Consider the following 19212-nt stretch of genomic DNA (forward strand, 5'->3'; position numbering starts at 1 on the left):
ACACAGGTAGCAAAGGGGTAAGGTCCCCAAACTTCCTAACCAACCTCAGGAACTCCCTCCAGGCCCCAGATTGGGGGTCTACTCTATCACCAGCTCCTGATGAAGCCTCATCCTCCTGGTTTTGGGAATGGTATGATTTGGGAATGGCTTCCCTGCAATGACACCATGATATCCACTGGAAGGCCCCAGACTCCTTCTCTGATCCCACCCAGGACCACCCCTGATCTGGCATCCCAAGAAGCAATCCAAACCCCAGGGCAAAGCAAGCCTCCAGGAAGCTCTGGAGTTGGAATGGGTCCTGGGACCAGTCAGGACATCCCTTTTCTTTGACAGATGCAGCCTGAGGACCTCGCAGGGTGGGGGGCACACAGGTTGGACTGCCAGCTCTGCACTGTATTTGCGGTCTATGTGGCCTCACACAGCCCACAGCACCTATGCCAGAAGTCATGAAGCACAGAAAGAGCCTGATCCCCATCACCGTACCTCTCTTCTTTTCCCTTTCTGCACATGAGGAAGAAAGGCCAGAACCTCACCCTTGGACCGGGCTGTCTGTCCTTGAACAACCTGTCACCACTGTAATCCCCTTTCTGTGCAGCAAAAGTCCTGGAGAGCAGGTCCCGAGGGCCCACTGACCCTCACTTTGCCTCTTCTCCAAGTTCCCTGCCCCAAAGAATAGACATGCTGGCCTGGCCTGGCCTTTAGATGGTGGGTTCCCCAGGGCCTGGCCTTGGCCCTCTCTCCCGGCCAGAGAGGACCAGAGGCAGCTCTCCCAGCCCTCTGGATGATTTATGGCCTCCTCAGCCACCCCTCCCAAGTCTGCGGGCCCAGCAGATATTTTCCACGGCTGCAGCTGACTTTAGACATTACAGAGAGCCCCAGGTCCAGGCTTTGGGCCCAGCCCATTTCCCCTCTCCCAAGCCTACAGGCAGGCTAGGGGCCCACGCTGCACATCTGTGCCTAGGACCCAGCTCTGTCACAGGGGAGGCGAGACAAAGCCCAGGGTCTTGTGGCCAGGCCTGAGAGGCCCAGTCAGGGGAGGCAGCCAGGCCTCCCAGCCAGCGCCATTCACACCAGGCCCTTCCCACTTCCGCTTTCCCCTTCTCCCCATGACAACGTCTTGACCGAGTGCCTCCGCTGGCAAGCTCAAGCACTCTGGGGTTTTCTGCCCTGACACGGCTCCCACGCTCGGCTGTGCACACAACCCTTGGACAAGCTGCTGAGCTTGTGTGTGGTGCTGGGAGGAAAACGCAAATCTCCAGCCCACACAGATGCTCTCCGGGGCCTCAGCTCCCAGGACGGCGGCGAGTGATGTGTCCCGGTGCTCCCAGCTGCAGTTCCTCCCTAGCCATCCCTCCTCATACACTCTGACCACACCAGACTCCCGGTCAGATCCCAAACATGTTGAGGGTGAGGCTTATGGTCATGTGGAACACTTTACACCATTTAAAATTGGAAAGGTCGTCCTACTGAGAAAAATGAAAATTAAACGCTCTGCTTCTAGCTAAGATGGAATAACTGGGACCAGATTTCGGCTCCCACCCGAAACCACCAAAAAACCAGACAAAACATTTGAAACATGTCAGGAAACAAAGGGAAGGAAACAAATGAGGTGAGCCTGACACTGCCCAGCTTACTGTCTGAGAAGTGTTTCAGGCCACAGCCAGGGAAGGGAAACCCAGGCAGAAACAAGCAGATTCTTGAGTGGAGGAGACAATGGTGAGCACGCAGGGAGACCAAGTGGTGGGGTTCACAGGACAGACCACCACAGAGGGGAGAGCCGAACACGGGGAGAGCTCAGGAGACATGGGACACGGGGTGTGCAGAACAAGCCACTCTTTCTCCAGGACCAGGGAAAGTGCCAGTCAGAAAGATGACAGGGAACACAGCCTGAAGTGCCCAGGGCCAGTGCCTGCCCCTGCTCCTACCCCAGCCAAGCTGGGAAACCACAAACATCACAGAGTTCTGCCTTGATCCAGAGGAATAATTAACCCTAGGTTCTGGTCCCATTTAACAAATCTTAAAAGAAAGATTAAACTTTCCAGGTAAATCAACTACATCTCAAAGAAAGCTTGACAATTTTTATAGGAAAACAAAAATATTTACCACTTAACAAGATAAAATTTACAATATTAAGTACCCATCAAAGATCATCAGGCATGCAAAAATAAAAAAGCAGAAGAATATAATTTATAATGAGTAAAATAACGAATTAATCCAACTAAACCAAAGAGGACACAGATTTAGAATCAGCAGACAAGAGCATTAAAATAATTATTATAACTGTACTCCATATGCTCAAGAAGTAAAGAGGAGGGGCTGTGATGTGGCTCAGTGGAAGAATACTTGTCTGGTATGTGAGCGGCTCTCAGCTTCCATTCCCAGCACCAAAAAAAAAAAAAAAAAAAAAGAGGAAATGTGGAAAATATAAAAAGACTCACCCAACTTCTGGAGATGTGTTGGGTGGAATTAGTTGCAGATTAAACATGACAAAAAAAATCTTGAACAGGAACAAATAATGAACAGAAATTATCCAATATGAAAACCAGGGAGAGAAAATATGAATTAGAAATTAAAAGAGCATGTGAGCCATGTGACAACTTCAAGCCCCCCAATATATGTCTAACAGGAGCCTCCAAAGGAGAAATGAGAAGGAAGGATAGAAAGAAGAAATAATAGTTAAATATTTTCTAAATTTGATAAAAGCATCAAACTCACAAAAAGTCTTAAAGCTGCCAAGGCAAAAAATACTACTACAGATAAAGTCATTTGGTAACAAAATAGATACATATATCAAAACATCACAAGGTACCTCATAAATATGAACAATTTTTATGTATCAATTTTTAAAAATATAAAATAAGGAATTCACTGGATAATGAAAAAGGAGTTCCAAAGGAGTTCAAGAGGACACTGCAATCCTGAATGTCTGTGCACCTAATAACATAGCTTCAAAATCTGTGAAGTACAAGAGCTAGAGGTGTGGTTCAGTGACAGAGTGCTTGCCTAGCATGCATGGGGCCCTGGGTTCAATCCCCAGTACCACAAAAAAGAAAAAAGAAAAGAATTCTAAGAAATTCAGAAGAATCTGTTTAATATGTGAAAGGAAATCAATGCAATTTACCATATTACCCAATGCAAGAACAAGACAAAGATGTCTACTCTTTCCCTACCCCAAGCAACAATGCCTTCGATGCTTTATCCACTAAAATAATGTTAAAAAAAAAAATAAAAGATATGCAGATTTAAAGAAAGAAGTAAAACTATCCTTATCCACAGATGACCTGATCATTTATGTACAGAATCTACAAAAATATGCAGGCTATAAAAGCAATGCATAGTTTAGCATGGTGGCACACGGCTATAATCCCAGCACTCTGGGAGGCTGGGGAAGAGGATCACTAAGTTCATTCCCAGTCTAGGCAACTTAAAGACTTAGCAAGACCCTGTTTCAAACTTTAAATGTTTTAAAATTTAACAAAAAAAAAAGGGAGGGCTAAAGATACAGCTCAGTGTGAAGGCCCTGGGTTCAATCCCCAGTATCACAAAAATAAGTAAGTAAATAAATAAATATGAAATTGCAAAGGGCATAGATTAGTCAAAACAACTTTGAAAAGAAAAGAATAGAAAATAATAACAGGCTGGAGATGTAGTTCAATGGTAGAATGCTTGCGTAGCATGTGGGAGGCCCTGAACTCAATCTTTAGTACAGGAAGAAAGGAAAGAAGGAAGAGGAGGGAGGGAAGGATACAAAGAGAAACATCACCTGATTCAAGACATATACGGCTTTAGTAACCAAGAAAATATGATGATGGTGTCAAAATAGAGAAATAGATCAGAAGAACAGAACATGAAGCCTAGAAACAGACCCATACACACATGGTATACAGATTTGTCTTTTTAAAAAAGTACAAAGGCAATTTGGTACCGAAAAAATAATCTTTTCAACTGACAGTGATAGAACAATTGGATACCCAGTGGGAAAAAAAACTTAGATCTATATTTTGTTACATACAAATATTAACATGGATTTAAATGTAAAATTTAAAACTTCATTATTTGTAAAAAGAAAATGTAGAAGAAAATCTTTGTGACCTGTTTATTTTAGTTACAGCACCAAAACTATGATCTACAAAAAAAGTTTTGATAAGTTAGAGTTCATCAAAATTTAATTTTGTATTTACTCTATAAAAACCACTGTTAAACAGATAAAAAAAAAAATAAGCCACAGATTAGAAGAAAACACTTACCAAGCATATAAAGATCTCTCAAAATTGAATTATATGAAAACAGCCAAAGCTAAAAGATTTAATCAGAATCTTCATTGAAGAGTATATGTAAATGGTAATGAACTACACTAAAAAAAAAAACCACGCAATATCATTCATTAGGAAAATGCAAATTGAACCACACTGAGATACCAAAATGGCTAAAATCACAAGACTGACTATTGCGAAGTGTTCACAAGGAGATAAGATTCCACAAAAAAGGGGGCATCCACAAACTGCTGTTAGCCTCCCTAACAAACACGTTGTTGAACCATTTTGTGGTTTCAGCTATTTGACTTGATACCTCTATCTTAAGATTCATGCATCCTCCTCCTCCTTAACATTTTTCCAAGAGAAAGAAAATACGGGGCTGGGGATTTAGCTCAGCGGCAAAGCACCTCCCTGGCAAGCACAAGGTCGTGAGTTCCGTTCCAAAAAAAAAAAAAAAAAAGAAAGAAAATAGCCCATGCAATGACTTCTACAGAAATCTTCATAGCAGCCTTATTTGAAGCATCCCCAAACTGGAAAGGACTCAGACATCTATTAATAGGCACCTGGATTTAACACAGGGCCTTCACCCTGAGCTACATCCCTAGCCCTTTGTCTTTTTATTTTCAGACAGAGTCTAAGTTGCTAAATTGACCGGACTGAGCTCAAATTTGTGATCCTCCTGACAGCCTCCCAGAGTGCTAGGTGTCTTAGTTACTTTTTTGTTCCTGGGACAAAATACCCAGCACCCACAAATTAAAGAAGGTTCATTTTAGCTGGCAGTTTGTAGAGGTTTTAGTTTATGGTTGGCTAGCTCTAAGACAGGGCATCATGGCAGAGGGGCTTCAAAGAGGAGAAACAGTCCATTCCCTCTTCGGTAAGTCCATCATCTACACCCAGAACTATGCCAAGCCAATCAGTGGACAAATCCAGTATCACACACCCAGGATCCAGCCACTCTCAAAAACACATGAGGCTTTGGGAGTTCATCTAGATATAAGCCATAACACTGTGATTACAGACCTACACCTCCACACCTGGCTATATGGTTCCATCTATAGAAAACTCTAGAAAATGTGTATCTATAGTGACAGAAGGCAGAGCAGTAGTTGTCTGGGGGAAGGTAAAGGAGTGGAAGAAGACGATAACAGAGAAGCCTGAGGAAACTTCTGAGGCGATGGCTAAGTCTACTAGCGCTAAAATTTATATTTTACGTGTTCCCCAAAGCCCTACTGTTAAAGGCACGGTCTCTGGGTTAGAGCTGCTGGGAGGTGTTGCAAACTTTCAGGGGTGGAGCACCACTAGAAGAAGGTCTCCTGGTCTTTCGGCCATGAGGTGAGAACATACTCTCACATTAATGTGCTCCCTCCCCACAGGCCCAAAGGAATGAAACAACTGATTGCTGACTAAAATGGTGAAACCCAATCAACCTTACCTTTTTATCAGCTGGTTATGTCAAGTATTTGTTGTAGTAATGAACAACTGACTAACATGACCATCTCGAGTATGCTGATGATATGCATAAAAAAATCAAAACTCAAAAAGTCATCAACTTTTTTGCAGTACTGGAGATTGAACCCTGTTTCTCACAAATGCTAACCAACTGCTCTTCCACTGAGCTACACCCTAGTCCTTTACTAAAAATCCTTCACTGAGATGTAGTTTTACTCCCAACTATCAGACTGGAAAAATCAAAAGCTCTGATAATATTGCCCTGCTCAAGTAAATATGGTAAAATAGGCAATGATGTTATAAACTGGTGATGAGATTAAATTTCTATGAAAAATTATTTGGCATTATCTATCCAAATTGCAAATGTATCCCCATTGTGCCGAGAAATTACATTTCTAGGAATTTGCTTATAAAGATATACTCATGAATGCAAAATGATACATAATAAGATGCAGTCTGGTTTACAGTGGCCAATGTCCACTCATGAGGACTAGATAGATAAGCTATGCAAATGTGACACTGCACACTGGCAGACAGAGTGGAGGGGTCTGTCTGCTCACATGAAATAGAGTGAGAATAGTAAGCGATGATGCAGGCTGTGTAATATGCTCCCATTTGAATATAAAAAGAAGAAACTAGTATATACAGTAACTTCCTGACTTACAAACATTTGAGTTGTGAACTTACAGAGGTGTACTGTGTAAGACTCATTGTCTTATAAACAATTCTCCCGGATCGAAATGTTTCCAAGTCAGAGTTACTGTATTCATTTCCATGCTGCTTGCATAAAACTTGCTCTTGAAGGATACACAATAAACTAGCATCACTAATCGGTTCTGGAGCAAATGATGTGGAAAGTGGTAAGAAGACTTTACGTTGTATATCTAACCCTTTATGACTCTGAAATTATTAACCATGTGAATGTGTTACCATTCAATAAATAAACAGTGTAAATGAAAATTACAGAGAGGCGAAAATGATTGAGGTGGATCAATATATATGTCCATATCTGGGGAGAACACAGACATACTGATGAATACAAGGAATGCAATTGTCGAGTGCCATGGTAGTATGATCCCACTTGTGTAAAAATGAATGATGACAATGATAAAATATCAGTCTGTGTCACTTGACAAACTCTCACACTTACAGCCATACCTGTTACCAATGGTTACTCTCCTGGGAGGCCTCCTCACTCAACAGTGTACATTCTGAATGTTTGGGTTTTTTTTTTTTTAGCTGTGTGATGTTTGTACTATAAAGAAATGGGCCTTGTGGGCTGCCCTCCCCTGGGGTTTTGTCTTTAACTCACTTGCCTACAACTATGTGTAAAGAGCCTTAAAAGTCACCTCACCTTTGATTAGAAATTCTAACTCTGGAAGTTTATTCAAAGAATCTGATCAGTCATGGTCAAACACTTACATCACTAACCCAGAGAAATTGTGAGCCCACACATTGAATGTCAAAACTTTAAGCGTGCTAGAAATGATGTGTTCCAAAACATAAACTAGGACAGGCTCAGAGAGACAAGGCCGCCTGAGGTCCCATGAACTCACAGGCAAAGCCAGGCTGGAACTCTGGTTATGTCTCCATGTTTCCAGTGCCACATCTACCAAACTTCCTCTTCCACTGTGAACCCTCCAAAGTTACTATAAAAATGTTGTACACTGAGATTATGTGTGGGGCCCAAATGACCAGTAACACGTACTTAAATTATACAAAAATACAACTCCACCATAGTAAAACTAATCATTAATTAACAAATGCTCTTGTTTTCCTAAATCAAAGGAGGCAATCTGGAATCTCCTTGATTGGCTCATATTTCTCAAGACAGAGGTCAAACAAAAACGAAAAAATCAATTTCCTCCCTCAAAAAATGTCCCCAAATTCATCTATCAACAAACATTTACCAAGCACAAATAAACAGAAATTAACAAGTGTTTAAAAGCAAGGGAAACCCTAGGGACCAGTAAGAGCCCAGAGCTGAGGCAGGGCTTCTCAGAGGAGAAGACCCTTGGCTTGATGGAGGATGAGGAAGGATACACCAAAGACCAAGAGCAAAGGTCTTTAAAACTCCTGTGGTCAATGGATGGAGGATGCATGGGTGGGTGGATGGATGGGTAAATGAAGGATGAATGGATATATAGGTGAGTGGATGAAGGAAGGATAGAAGATGTATTAGTGGAGAGAAGATAGACAAATGGGTGAGTGGAGGATGAGTACATCAACAAGTGGATGAAGCAAGTGTTTGTAGAGGGAGTATAAATGGATGGAGGATACAAGGATGTATGGATGGAGGATGGATGAAGGATACTGAGTGGATTCTGGATACTTGACCCTTAAATTACTACCCTTAAATCACTAAAGATAGTCAAGTATGGTACCACACAGCTGTAATCCCAGCACTTGGAAGGCTGAGGCAGGAGGACCTTGAGTTCCAGGCCACCTGCACTCCATACTGAGTTCCAGGATGGCCTGCACCACACAGCAAGAACTTGTCTCAAAAAAAACATCATTCAAAGGTATTCCTGAGGATAATAGTAGAGAGTACCGTGAAAATTGGTCTCATCGCCTCCTCTCTTCCACCAACCATGCCATCCAACAGGCTCAGGAGGCAATCCAGAGAGGGAGCCATCTCAGGCTGGGAACAGGCTGACACACCCATCACCAATAGATGGGCAGGGACTGGCAGGCTAAGAAAAGGTATGTACATGCTTGCAGAAAAGTCCCTCTCTTGTCCACAGTTGTACCTGCCTCATTTGGCAGATTAAAAAAAAAAAAAAAATGCCTTCAGTAGCTGAGTCTGCCCAAGCCTGAGCAGGGACAAATAAAAAATCAAAGATGACCATTGCTTTGCTGTTCATCAGGATCCCAAATGTTCAGCCTCAGGACACCCCTGGGCCCACTAGACATCCACATCTCATGACCTGAAGATGCACCACAAGCACACGCTCCAGCAAAGCTGTCCTTGGAGTCACAGGCACCCCTTCCAGGCATCTCCAGGCCGACCCCCATCTCCCAAACTAGAAGTCCTAGAAATGCCACACTGTGTCTGCCCCAATCCAGGACTCTGCATTCCCTGATCAAGAGCTGCCTTGAACAACGCAACACAAAAGTCACTGTGAAGTGGGAAGCACTCAGCCTGCAGCAAAGAGCACAGTGATGTCTGGCTTCTGTGCGAGACCACTTTGGGTAATTCCTACTCCTGGGCAACATCTCCATGCAGCCACCTTGCAAGGTCACACTGGCTGATTCCCGGCTTCTCTAAATAGCCTCCCTGCTAGGCTTGGAGGACACTGGAGGAAGATACTCACTGGAGAAACCTACTGGGATTCCAGAAGCCGCCAGCTCCATAACCAAGTTAGCAAGGTGCGTCTGCTTAACAAGCACCCAACATAGAACAGATGTTCCAGTGAGTGCCTGCTGATTGACTGATGGATTACACAAGGAATTCCTCTTGAAGGCATCTGCCATACCACTTCAAGTCCACGGCACAGAAAAGGCTAATGATTGCCAGCCTGGCATGAGGAAGAGGGACACAAAAATCCTGCTACCAGGGTTCCCTGGCCATGTATCACAGGGAAGGGACCCCAGGGCAGGACCTGCAGGTGCTATCCATCCACCAGCAGTGGTGCTATTCACACTGTTGACACTGGGCTCGTTACCCCTTGCTGCCCAGTCACTGCAGGATGCTGAGCAGCTATCTTTGTCCTTGCCCCTCTGAGGAGTGACAGCATGAATCTGACCAGGTTGGCCCCCAAAAGTCCAGCTGAGCTGTGTGCGGCCTGCAGGGACTCTGGACAGTCAGGCCCAGAGATGGTAATGCCAAGGCAGGAACCTCAGCTTCAGACATCCGGGTTGGCCCAGACAACATGTCAATGTCCACAGTCCCAGCCGCAGGGATCTCACATGCTCCTCACAAACTCCAACAAAGCATGACTGACCCACAGGGACAGAGCAAGAAACGGAGGCCAAGATAAATGAACTAGGGCAAGTGGCTGGGACCCAGGGGGCATCATGCATGCGAAGCACAAACCAGGCCTTTCAGTGTGATAACCAAGCTCCTAAAACCTATCCCCTGGTTGCCTCGTTTAATGGGAACAATTCGTAAGGGGTGGAACTGAGCCAATGAAGGATCACCGGGCCATGCGATTTTACTGCTGACATAGCAGTCTGGAGGGTAGGCGCTCCGTATCCTAGGTCTTGGGCAGAGGATCAAGTCTAAAGGAATCCAGGACACTGGGGTCTCCGCAGGCCACCCCACCTGTGCTTGGGATCAGCCCATGCCATCAGATTCTGGACCCTGCACCACAAGGACCTCTGGAGGGAAATGGTAGGCACCTGAGCCCCACGGGATTCAGGAGACTTACTCTCCACTCACACGCACTGTGCCTCTCACAACCAAGACGGCTGGGCTTCAGCAAAGGCCTGGGGTCCCATGCCCACAGTCCCAGCTTCTCCTGTCCAAGCAGCCAAGGTTTGTGGGTAGAGCCTGGGGTCCGTGTAGGGCCTGGGAGGTGAGTGGGTGGGCAGATTCAGTGGGGATGGTGCTGAACCCCTGCACTGAGCCCCCTTAGTGTAACTGGGTCTGCTCGCCCTCAGGCAGGACTCTTGCAACTGCAGCCTGGTACCATCCTAGCATAGGAGTGTGGCAGCCAGTACCAGCTCCACTCGAGCATCCTTGTCCCTGTCAATCTGTGTTCTCCCTACCCTTCTTGGGGACCAAAAAAGATGCCCACGGGAGGTCCTTCAAGTGTGTTTCAAGCAAGATCAATTCATACTGTTAAACACCAAGTGATCCCACAGACGGTCCAACTTCCAGCCACTTCAGACATGAAGAATATAGCCATGTGAGGCAGATTCAGGAAGACAGGAGCCATATCTCAGGGACCCTTGGACAGAATCCACAGCACATAAACCAAGGTGCTGATTTAACACACTCTTTCCCTTCTCCTGGGGGATGGCAAAAGCCTTGAGCACCGGAGTCATCTTACAGTCCCAGCCACTGCCCCATGCTGGAGGGACCCTACCCTGAAGTCCACTTCTCTGTGCTACTTTGTAGCAAGAGCAACTAGATTCTCAGCTAACTTGCCTGCCCCAGCCTCTGGCTCAGCAGCAGATGTCAGGGCAGCAGCAAGTCTTCCACTCTGCCGACAATCAGTACTGGACTGCCCCAGACCTGGGGAACTTGACAGTAAACAAAATTCATTCTCATCACCCCAATCCGGACAAAATACAGATTCCTGGCCCACTCTGCAGCAATTCTCAATCAGTATGTTCTCCTTGCAGCCTGAGAATCTGCATATTTAAGGAGCTTTCCACCTGAATCTTATCTCAGATGCCCAGAGCCCACTGAGAAACAGTCTTTGAAGCCTTATCCTCAAATTTTCCTCCATTCCCTCATTTGTAGTTCTGACCTTATACTCTTCTGCTACTTTTCTTCTTTGTACAAGTACATCTTGAGAAAAGAAAAAAATCTGGCTCATAAAAAGCTGGTGGTTAGTTTTGCTGATAAAAATGTATACCCGCATAAATATACATACTGCACATCCTTCACTCACATTTAACAGTGGGAAAAGTAATCTAGCATACTACATTGCATGTGTAAAATACTACATTATGTATATTATGTATTTCATCTTCTCCAGACAATTGCATCTGAATTACAATTCAAAACCTCTCATCCTGTCCCTGCTCTTGGCCCACAGATCTGAAAAATCCAGGCTGAATACTTCTAACTCTGATTTCCTCTTCCATGACATAAGGCAACTAACATATGCCCACTCTCGGCCCACAAACACCACATATGTCCCCTTACCTTGATCTCCGCAGACACTGAGGACCAGCCCTAAATATACTGTCACTGCCTGGACACACACAATGTATCACGACAGCACAACCACCACTGTCTGCGGAAACATCTGAGTGATGTGCCTTCAACCTGTCATCTGACCACTCTGACCTCAATTTTTTGAGAAGTGAAGTCAAAGACTACCCTTATCTTCAGAGATCCGAGACATATTTATGTGTCAGCCCTTCTTTCACTGTCTTCAGCTTTCATGAGTTTGGAAAGGCCATCACAGGCCAAGTGTTTCACCTGCCCCCTGCCAGTGGCCCCGAGCACATCCCCCACTGCTAGCCACATTTATCCTGCGGCCAGCTCCTAAAGGTGATCTGAATACTGAGGACATTCCTTGCCTAAGACTAGGTCCTCCCAACCTGCCTGCCCCAGGGGCAGGATGCACTGAGTCCCAGGGTTCCCAAGCTGGGAGGACCGGAGAGATCACACCCACCAAGCCTGTCCTTCCACAGAGCAGCAAAGCAACTTGCAGAGTCACTCAGTGTTGAGTGCCTAGGCCTCACTCTCCCTGAGGGTAACTATGGCAGGGCTCTGGCTGATGGCTCCCCCGGGTGCATCTGTCCTTCTCACTTTCTTCCTCAACTCTTTCCAGAAGAAAACAGCTGGAAAAGATGTTATATATGAGAAAGTCTTCCTCACCGATATCTGGATGGTCCTCTGGCCCTAGTTCCTACAGCACCATTGCCAACTTCACAATGGCTTTTAAGATTGTTTTAATTAGCAAACAGGAGTAGAGGGGCACAGAGCCCCTACACCCTCCCCTTCCTCCTGGTACAGTCACACTTGCCCTTCAAGAACAGCTCAGTGAGGAGAAGCCTTCCTCCAGTCCCACAGCAGAGCAGGTTCCATCCCATGGAACACGGCACCCTGACAGGCATGCTGGAATGCATACATTCATTTCTATGTCCTCCACAAGATGAAACTGCTGAGTCTTTTATCCTGGCTCCTAGGCCACTGCTTGGTGAACTACAGATCCTCAAAGCAAAGAAACAACAAATTAAGCCCTATTTTCTGGCCATCAATGTTTGCCTATACCACAGATACTTGCATACTAATCTCGCCATCTCAGGTTTAAAAATATGGACTTATTTTTTTTAAGTCCCAACATAATGAATGAGCTTCAATATTAAAAGTTGAAATTATTAAGTAAATCACTTCACCAAAGATTCTATTTGCATAATATTAATTCATGATGGCAGCTAAAACAAATTCATCACATTCTGTATATTAGAAGCTGATTTATGTAGGAATTGAAAAAAATCATGAACTCAAAATTATGTTGACATGATGTACGTGCTCAGCGGAAAAAGGTTTTTCTTCCATCTTCCTTTCTTTATTTTTCTTGGGTTTTTTTAATCATCCAAACAGCTGAATTATGATGAGAAGGAAAAGGATTTGAGGAGAGGAAGGACCGGCATCTCAGAAATGAATGATGTTGCCGCCTCACGTGTGTGGCGGGCTCTCAGCCGGGTACACACACTCTCCAGTTATTAATGTCAAGTATGCCAAAGATACGCTGGAAAATCATTACCATTCATCGCCACTAACCGCCATTAAATTTCAATCAATTCAACTTAGCACAAGTGTACTTGAGCGGCCCTTACAGTTCCTTATAAATGTGGCTCCAAAGTCGGGCTGACGTATTGTATTGTCCACAGCACAAAGAAGCGCGCTAAGCATCGGCTCAAAGGAAACTATCTTGGGCCCGGGGACGATATTCTTTTAAGCATTCTTCCCCATGCATGCAAAGATCATTTTCTGAGCCCTAGGCAGTCTCAAATCCCTACAGATCAAGACTAATAGAGGGGAGGACCACCCTTCCTCCCCTGTCTTTGGGGTGCGGACCGAAGGCCTTCCTAGCTACAGTCCGTAGATGCCTCACAGAAAAAGTTCCAGAGGCCACCAAAAGTTTGGTAACTTGGGACCTGCGTATCTCTCTTTGCTGAAATGCTCCCATTGCTCCGCAAACCGTCAACGGAACTGGAGCCCCGATCCGGGCAGCGGGGGGAAGGCGAGCCAACGGGCGGCAGGAGGTGGATGGCGCTCTGGGTACCTCTCGGGACACGAACCGCACCTTTCCTAGGTGGAGCGGCCCCAGGAAACCGGCCGAGCCCAGGAGTATCTAGCCTGCTGGCCCTCTTCCCGACTCGCCACGAGCGGGGTCCGGCCTCCTGCCACCCGCCGTGACAATGTGGCCATTGTTCGGGAGCCGCAAACCAGGCGGGCGCGCAGGTGGGAGGGACGCGGCCGGCGGCCCGCGGGCGCTCCGGGCACCGATTGTCCCGGTGCGCGCCGCTCGAACACACGGCCTCCCCAGCCCGCTGGCCAGCCCTCTGGGGGCAGAGGAGAAAGGGGGTGACAAAGGAGAGGCAAGAGGAGACAAAGGGGCGGAGAGAAGGAGCAGAAAGAAAGGAGTCGGGGAAAGAAAAAGGAGAGGAAGATAAAAGATGGGGGAGAAGGCAAAGAAAAGAGAGACCTAGGGAGGAGAGGGGTGACAGAGAAAGGAGAAAGAAAAGGAAGGAAGATGGGAGAGAGTCGGGGAGACAGAGGGCAAACTAGTGCAGTGCAGCCCCAGCTGTGCAGGAAGCCGCTGGAAAGAGCAAGAGTTCACAGCCTCGCGGAGGGAACCAGCCCCAGCCCAGCGAGTCAGCAGCAGTAATCACGCTAGGGGCTTTGCTTAATTACAGGCTCCAGAGCTGGGTCTGGAAGAGGGAGATACTTAGCTGTGTCCCCGGCTAGGCTGGGCACTGGAAGGGTTTGTAAGCCTGGGAGATATAAATACCCCACCTCCACCCACCCCCAAGCCAGGAGCCAGGACCGTGGAGGATAGGCTGGGGGCTGCAGCAGGGCCAGCCCGACACCGGTTCCAGGAGCAGCTTTCCCTGTTCACTTGGGACAGGAGTCCCTGTGCTGGTCAGCCAGAAAGCCACAGGCCTGGGGAGGCCCCGCCTGGGCCTGCAGCAGGCCCATCTTCCCTCCTCTACACTCACCGGAGGCCTGGGGCCCTGGTCACCCAAAGGGGGAAAATCAATCCCAATCCTGTGCTAATGAATAAAAAGTCCCCTTTATTTCACTGCTGTTTTTGGTTCATTAAATTTTCCACAGATTTGCAGAGAAGAAAACATAATCAATAAACCCTGACAAAAGTGAATGTGTGAGAAAGGCCAGAGAATGGAAAAGCGAGATAAAAGTGATATCCGATCACAGATTTCCGAGGCAGATGACGAGCTCTGGCTGCTGAAGAATCTCAATGGGCCATCGCCCCTCCACTGCTGGCCTTCCATTTGCTGCAACTCCTCATTCAAGACAATAGGAAAAGCACTAAAACTGTTTTTCTTATGCTAATAGCTGAAACCCGGCACTCAGTTAAAACACACTTCCCAGGGACCTGCTTTTTTTTTTTTTTTTTCTTAAACAACACACATGTTCACACACACAAAACCATATTAACTTGTTCCATTAAAACTCAAATCTCAAAGAAACAGTTTAACACGTACTTTTTGGTCACATCTTAAATGAGTATGTATGTACGTTTTTAAAAAACCAGAAACAAAACCTAAACTGGAACATTAGGGATTCTTTCACTGATGAAAGAATTGGGGGAAAATAGGACGCTAAACATGCAGAAAGTATGCTGTCTTCATCCATGTGTTTTTCCCAGGTTTTTAAATGTAGTTGTGTAGATTAAGGATGTTTTGCTGCTCTCAAAATCTAAAAAAAGGACCAATGATTTGCTTTTGAAAATCTTAAAATATTCCACAGTAAACCCTCAGATTAACTTTGGAGAAAATGATTATTACCAAAACTGGTGTTACGTGTTTCTTTGAAAACCACAAATGTATCGAAGGTGTTTCTCTATCAAAGCACACTAGCAATCGTCACTGTCTGTGACCCTTTTCCCAATCTGCTTTTAAACAGCGAGCAGTTTGTCCTCGCCCAGTTCTTTGGAAGCGAGAGAGCCTCACACACTGAAATTGCTGGGCATTCAGGCTGTCGGTACCTTTTCTGCCTCTCCGAATTTTCTGGAATCTGAGAACATTGTTTCTCTCTTTGGCATTCTTTACATGTTTCATTTGTCCCTGCCTCTGACACTTACTGAAAAGAAGAAAGGAGGCAACTGCTTCCCCAGGGCTCCTTTTCAAAGGGCCCTGGTCCAGCGGGCACAGCTGCAGCTGTCCACAGCGAGGTCCACCTGGCCTGGGTTCCCTTGTCCCTCAAGCACCAGGAAACAGGGTCTGGCACAGGTAGATGCCCCTCCCCCAAGCCCAAAGTAGCTAGGCCGTTCATTCCTTCTCCCCCAAAGGCCAGGCACAAAAAGGAAGCTGGCTGAACACACATTCCTGGACCAACCAGCTGCCTGGTCCGCAGACGCACAAGGACACAGGACTCCGGTTTTGAGTTTTAACAAGCCAGCTGGGTGTAAGGGGGTCACACCGGCTTTCAAAGTGCGCACGACAACCTCCTGGTCTCATTTAAAGGGAATTGCCGGCATCTCTGCACTGAAGTTTTCCCCTGGGGTGGCCAAAGGGGGCCCTGATGCAAGAAGGGTGTTTATAGGCAAATATCCAATTTTGTCTGTCCGCCTGCTGAATCCCCCGGTTGCTAATCCAACCCCAGGGGCTGCACTGTGTACAGGGCACTTGTGGGAGTACAAAAAGCGTGAAGTATTTGTGTATTTTTCAGTCTGCAGTGCAAACAAGCGAGCTCTAGTACACAGCCCTGGAGACCCCCGCAGCCAGGCAATGAGCTGCTGACCGGCAGCCTGAGGCCCCCTCTTCTGACCAGGCAACTCAGAGGACTTCCTCTCTGTTCAGTGCTCTCCAGAGTGGGCTGGAGCATCCTGAGAGAGGGAGAGGGCTCAGCTTCAAAGTGGGCTGAGTTGAGAGCTTCTCCGAGGCCTCGACTGGGGCCACTGCAGTTTGGGAGCCGTCTGGAGGTCCCAGTTCAAGGAATCTGAAGCCTGAGCAAACTTGGGCCACATCAACTCCCACAGAGGAGAAAAACAACCCTCACAGTCCCACCGTGTGGCTCAGTGAGCGGGCCCTGCCTTGAAAGGGGTTTTCTTCCCCTTCCTTGGTCTCACCAGCTGACTTTGCAAACAAATCACTCAGAACAGTCTGTCGGGTGCAAGGCTGGTTCACCGAGGGCTACCGCCAGGGCAGGTGGGCTCCTCTAAATGCCCCTTGTTCCCAGCATTAGTTTAAATCCCAATGGCATCAGAAACAACCTAGGAAATTGGCACAGTTGTCAAAGCAAAGGGGAAACACAAAACCACCCTAAATCTTACAAAATATAATTAAAACTCATTGGACAAATGACAACTTTCCATACAGCTGGCTCTGAGGAGAATGTGTATGCTGAAGTCTCCACAACTTCTGGAACCCTCAAGAGAACAAGCAAACCTAGGAAACTGAAAGCAAGAAAGATGAAGAAAGAGGAGCCCAAGCAGTGAGGCCCTGTGGGGAGCATCTGTAGGGCCCAGATTCCACATTCTGAAACTACTCTCCCCGGAAGACCAGGAGCTTGAAGAAGGCTAAAAAGCATCAAAACTCAAACTAATCAGGCATGGCCAGGAGCCCCTTCCGCCCCTTGGGAAGATCAGCCCGGGCAGGTACACAGTGAATTTCCCCCAGACTGAGCAACTGTGGAGCTGCACCCAGGCCCAGGGAAGGCCTGCTCCCAGACACACAGAAGCCAGAGCAAAGGAAACTCCCAACCAAGGTAAGGAAATGGGCGGGGAGGGGGCTCCTTGGGGAGGTGGCTAGAACAAACAGATCTCATCAGGGAGACTCTGACAAGCCCGCCTATTCCGCTGCTATCCCCCGCTGTATATTTTGGATTTCACAGTTTATTTACTTTACTTTTTGGCACCGCGCCCCCCTGAGCATGCCAATACAATATTTGTTTAAACACTATTTTATGCCGCTTGCGAGGGAAACGTTTACTTTCAAATTCTCCAACAGCCCCCAGAGCCTCGTCTGCAAACAGCATATGAGCATTTTACAACTGCTCCCTTTATCTGAAGCTGTTGGGATTAAACCTTCACACGCCCGGCAAGGGCGACAGGGCAGGGGCCCAGGACAGTGCGGTGGCCACCGCGCTGCAAAGCCCGGGCCACAGGCTAGGCACCCAGAAGGATGCCCTGGCTCGGAGTCCCAGAAGCACGGAAAACACCTCCAAGGCGCAGGACCTGACTGTAGGAGAGAGGTCTACTTTCCCAGCTGGGTTCAACTCTGGCAGTCACAAAACATTTACCACAAAAAAGAGGTCAAGGGGAGAAGCACCCGGTGGGGACGGAGGTACCCCAGGACCCTGTGCATCTTAGCGCCCCGTCACGCGCCTTGGAGGGCCCGGTCACCCGGGGTGAGGCGTGCGGGTTCTATCCCTAGCTCTTCGCGCTATAAAAGTCGGGTTTCCTAGGAAATGACAGCAATTACTGCCGGGCTGAAAAGGCGCCGAGCTGGGTGGATTTCCAGCTCGCCGGAGCGGCGGGCGCGCTCACACTCACACACGCACGCACACGCTCCCTTCCCCCACCCCGCCCTACGCCCCCCACCCCGCCCGCGTCCCGGGAAAACGCTCCCCTCTCTAAACCCTTAATAGGATTGGCGCCCAACTCTCTCCGCGCCTCTCCCCATCCATCACACACAGATCAAGTTGCAGTAGTGGATTTTTCAAATTCCTCAGCAAATATACTTGTTGAGAGATTGTCCCTGGGGGGCTGGGAGGGAAACGATGAGTGGGGGGCGGGCATGAAAATGAGGAGTGGGGGAACCGGTGCCCGGGCTAGGATTTCTCGCGGATCTCTTCGTGAAGTCAATCAGATCTCGGGACCGAGAGCAGGAGAGGAGGAGGAAAAAGGCCAGAAACGAAGCCAGAGAGAAGTGCCCTGCCGAGGGGGAGGGGGCGACAGGGCCCGACGAGGGGGAGGAAGGAGCGAGGAAGAAAGAAAGGCAGGGCTCCGGAACGCGCAGCGCGAAGAAGTGAGTCAGAAGTTCACAAGCGGCCGGCTACAGCCCCTCCGCGCACAGCACACTCCTGCAGACTTTCCAACTGGCCCCCTACGGGAGCTTCAGAGCATCCTAGCCTCCGATCCCACCCACCACCACCACCTTCCGTAAAACCACCTCCCCTCCCCTGCCCCAGCGCGAGCGACCCGACCGCCCGTCAGTGCACCCCAAGAGAAACGCTTTTCCCCCAGGTAGAGACGGAGGTGCAAAGTCGACCCCCGGCCACGAGTTCCAAGATCCTTCTTAGGTCCTCTCCCTTATGGGCCAGAGCCAGAAGTGGGGTCGCCCCACTAGCCTCTAGTCCTCCGGACCCGGGGTCACGATCCCGCGCGGTGCCGCTGGTACCCGGGCGAAGGACCCTCTGGAGACGGCGCAGCATCCCAGTCGGCCAGCGCTTGGCCCAGACGGAAGGCGCTTCGCAGGGAAAAGCAAGCAAAAGAAGGCCAATGCAACTTTACCGAGGAGACAAAAGTTTGCCTCTAGCACGCAGGTGGCCTCTCGGGCGCCGGGCAGTGGTTGCAGGCCCCCATTCCAACTTGGCTGGCGCGGCGACCCTCCGCGGGCGGCCGTGCGCCGGGGCTCTGGATGGCCCCGGGTGGGGCGGGCAGGCAGGGGAGGGGACCCACGCGGCGGGGGC

General features: G+C 48.0%; 1 protein-coding gene across 1 annotated transcript in view; it reads right to left on the reverse strand.

Annotated features, from left to right (window-relative positions):
• The window catches only part of Gli2 (GLI family zinc finger 2), a gene marked incomplete in the record, with an annotated part of 231756 nt that overhangs the window by 206389 nt on the left and 6155 nt on the right, over nucleotides 1-19212 (reverse strand). Inside the window, 1 exon segment of the mRNA XM_013521092.1 lies at nucleotides 19034-19212.

Source organism: Chinchilla lanigera, unplaced genomic scaffold (assembly GCF_000276665.1).
Source record: "Chinchilla lanigera isolate Chin_1 unplaced genomic scaffold, ChiLan1.0 scaffold00058, whole genome shotgun sequence".
NCBI lineage: Eukaryota > Metazoa > Chordata > Mammalia > Rodentia > Chinchillidae > Chinchilla > Chinchilla lanigera.